The 4,109-nt window shown below is 38.6% G+C and overlaps 1 long non-coding RNA gene across 7 annotated transcripts; it reads right to left on the bottom strand.

Annotated features, from left to right (window-relative positions):
- Positions 1-2,272: 2,272 nt before the first annotated feature.
- LOC136262742 (uncharacterized) lies at positions 2,273-3,803 on the bottom strand. Of its 7 annotated transcripts, XR_010704298.1 has the most exons (6): positions 3,665-3,803; positions 3,344-3,408; positions 3,255-3,283; positions 3,072-3,204; positions 2,585-2,649; positions 2,273-2,525 (listed from the first exon to the last, which is right to left on the bottom strand). It is a non-coding gene; the product is annotated as an uncharacterized lncRNA (long non-coding RNA). The 7 variants fall into 7 exon arrangements; XR_010704297.1 differs by having other exon boundaries at positions 3,344-3,803; XR_010704299.1 differs by having other exon boundaries at positions 3,072-3,164; positions 3,344-3,803.
- Positions 3,804-4,109: the final 306 nt, after the last annotated feature.

Raw genomic sequence — 4,109 nt, 5'->3', positions numbered from 1 at the left:
TGGACATTTCTGTTTGTGAGGAGGGAGTACAATTTCACTGGATCGTTGTGGCATTTTTTGCAAATGCGCATAGCTAAGGTATTGGTCCGAACCTTCTACGTATGATATAGAGCATAATGACTTCATGTCCTTATAACTGTGTTTGTAATGATTTGTAGCACTTAGTGACTAGTATGACTTTGAGGTTGCTGTGAAAGAAGTTGTTAAGTTCAAGATGAGCTACAGTATGCAATGGCGGATCCAGGATGGGGCATTTGGGGCAAATGCCCCCCCCCCCCCCCTTCAAGAAATTGCATACAAGATTGAGATACTCTAATAGAGCAGTCAGTTACTCTAATAAAGCAGTCACAATGTTCATGAGGCAGTGTAGCTTAGGATTTTACATAACAGACGTGATATAGTTGGTAAAGGATCACTAGCTATTATTGTTGTGACCTTTTTTTTTTTTTTTTTTGGTCTTCAACTGTTTTTCAGCAGGGTGCCCCCCCTCTTTCCAAACTCTGGATCCGCCCCTGGTATGTATGTACGTACACCTTAAATTGTGCAAAGGGAATGTACAATTGCCACATGAGGAGGGAGAGGTGCATCTAACAGTGGTCATCACACACTATGTGCTCTGTTGTCTTGTGACATCACATGAGTTTATACGACCTCATTACAGGAACTAGATGACAAGTCCAGCTACGACAACAACTGGAAGCTTTGCGGGGGAAAAATTGTAACTATAATATTGACGTTTTAAATTTCAAGCTATTGTGATATATTGTTAGGATGAGGGAGTTAGTCAGGTATAACAGATGATGATGCAGAGGTACATGATCTAGATTATCATTTCTGTGCCATCCCCATTATGACAATTACAGTCATAGCCCCCTCAAAATATCTGTGTCAAGTACATTCATGAAATAGGTCCCAAGATGTACTTCATGAGAACTGCATCATTATTGTGACCATATCAAGTAGGGTCCCACATTATTGATACCTGGGCATGGATTTAGTCCATTAAAATTTTATACTCCTATGATACATTTATTGTGGTAACAGTTGGTTAGATTCTGGCTCCTTTTTTGCTGCTGTTGCTAAATATGTATACTGTTTATAAGGGAACGGTCACTTGTGTACTATCTTGTGAGGTCATCTGATCTTGTCACAGGTATTGACTGTAATGCAGATGAATTGCATGGCACTATCACCGTGATGACAACTGCTACTACAGTAACTCTAGATCTACACCTATGTACTGTAGCCTGTACTTCAACTGGCTCAGACCCATAATTGTGAGTGTTGTGTCCTGTTAATTGTTACTATCATGGTATGTGCAGCTCCACAAAGCAGTCAGCATGAATCTGACGTAAGGTATCAGTGGTGCATTGATAAAGTAACAGGACTTCTCTGGAAAGTAGATATTGAGTTTTTGTGCATGGAAGACCCCTACTTCACATCCAGTCACATATGTAGCAGTGGTGGGCACTAATGAAAATCAAGACTCACGGTAGTGAGTCGCGCGGCCAAGAAACTACAAAGCGCACGCCCAATTAAAACACGCGCGGCCACTACTGTGAGTTATTTACGTGTAGGGCCGGTTTCGCAATATTAGTCCTAGATTACGCAACATCTCTCAATAGATTTGTGTTGCGTTATGTGCTAAAAAAATCTTTAGGAGTCATCATCATAGTTTTCTTGCGACCTCGCTAAAATAAAAAAAGTAACCATCGTAAAATAAAAAATAGGCGTATTTCACTTTATTTCTCTACCTTGTTACAACTACTGTCACGTTATACCAGTCAACATAGTCGTGTTTGTATAGTCCATCTAGCACTGACATTATCCAATCCTGGTTTGCCTATACGTGTATTTTCTTCAATCAAACCTCTAATCCCTACAATAACTTTTAAAGGCACGACGTGGACACAAACTCTAATGCCTGATAAACAAGTTGTGACAACGTGCTGAACTGTAAGTTCCCTAGGGATGGCGTTTTAAGCAGAAATCTTTTAAATTCCATTTAGTGCCACACCCCAATCGAGCGTTTATAAATCGCCAGTTGTCTTATGGTGTGAAGAACAAAATCACTAGCGAAGGTGCTTTAAGCATACTCTTCAATTCTCTATTTACATGTAATTTTTAATAGATTAACCACAAAGGCCTGAATACAAAAGGTTACAAGCCTTTAAGGGTTACCACCTCTATGTAGTGTTTACCATGTAGCTTGTGCTGTGGCTTTCATTAAGTATTATGCACACACAAATGGTGCAACTAAATTTTGTAATGGATTGCTCGAATGTGGTTGGTGGTGTTGTGGCTCGAATGTGGTTCGTGGTTTGCCAGTGACCATGTATGAGTTGGGGTTGTTCCACACAACTTACACAATATTCAAATTTCATGATGGCCATGAAAATTTCTTGCCATATGGTAAACATACAACAATGTATAACAACGTTAATCAACATCACATCAAGACTTGACTAAAAATAGTTCCAACGATAGTGATGATTTCTTGTATGTCAGCATGACGATACTGAGACCTGTAAAAGAATAAGCAGGCACTGAAGTTAACCTTAAATTAAACACTCATGCATCTGACCTGGAACATTGGTCGCAACACCAAAAACACTTGTTTCGATATCTGATGACACAATCCAGCAGGCACTGAATTAAAAGAGAATGTATAAAAAATCAATATGCTGGGCTGTATCAATAATAGCATGGATAATCAAAATGAACAAAAATTATATCCCAGGCTAAGTGAATGAATAACATAACTGTTGGGTAAGCATGTCAAACCTGAACATTAGGACATTAGTCAAACAAAAGTACGCTATCACAACTTGGTCATAATACAATGTTTGTACCACTGGACTTCACACTGGTTGCCCAAAAATTGTGCCATTCCAGGACAACAGCATAATTATGAAACAAATAGTTACTACAACACAGAAGGCTTACTGTTGTACCGTCTACACTGATATACCATAATTTAAAAACATAACAGGTAGCTAGGCATTAAATACAATACACTTAACATCTGGGTACTAGGAAAAAATCACTAACATCACAACATGTAAACTGACCTAGAAATTAACACCCTTGATGCCACTACAGTCTACACTGGATATTTGTTTGAACCCATCAACACTATGCCTGATACATCTGAGTAGACTGACCTGCAAATTCACATCACTAGTATACAGTGATAATTGATAACTACAAAAACAACAATTGCAATAATACAATTCTTCTGTACGTCAACTGACCTGAAATTCATGACACTCGATACCGAGACCTGTAAAAGAATAAGCAGGCACTGAAGTCAACCTTAAATTAAACACACATGCAAACTGACCTGGAACATCGGTCGCAACACCAAAGACACCTGTTTCGATATCTGACGAAGCAATCCAGCAGGCACTGAATTAAAAAGAGAATGTGCAAAAAATCAATATGCCAGGCTGTACCAATAAAGGATGGATAATCAAAATGAACTAAAAAATATATATATCCCATATGCAGGTTAAGTGAGTAACATAACTGTTGGGTAAGCATGTAAACCAGAACATTAGGTCATTGGTCAAACAAAAGTAGGCTATCACAAACTGGTCACTGATAATTGATAACTACAAAAAGAACAATTGCAATAATACAATTCCTCTGAACGTTAACTGACCTGAAATTCATGACACCTGTATCTTTGTTCTTGCATGGTCTCAACTTACATATGTACCATGATCACATTCAACTGCTAGTGGATAAACCAGTATGACCAGATGGCCTGCAAAAACCAACAAACAGGTGTTAAATACAATACACCTAAACTGTGTTCTGGAAATATGTTAGAGAGAATGCAAAAGTGCGCTGTGATATCATGTCCTTAAGGAAAGGGGATGGATCATTCACCTGTTCTGATTGTGAAACAGCTCAATGTTTAAATGATTTTTTCTCTAGTGTATTTACTATTGAGCCAGAAGCAGATCTGCCATCTTTACCAGATAAATCTATGGGCCACCACTTAGGCAATATTACCATCACACACTGTGATATATTAACTGAACTCAACCGGCTTAAGCCAAATAAATCTTGTGGCCCAGACAACTGTCACCCACGTGTGTTGA

This window comes from Dysidea avara, chromosome 8 (genome assembly GCF_963678975.1).
Source record: "Dysidea avara chromosome 8, odDysAvar1.4, whole genome shotgun sequence".
Taxonomy (NCBI): domain Eukaryota; kingdom Metazoa; phylum Porifera; class Demospongiae; order Dictyoceratida; family Dysideidae; genus Dysidea; species Dysidea avara.
Note: the sequence above shows the minus strand (reverse complement) of the source record. Positions and strands in the feature narration are given on the sequence as shown.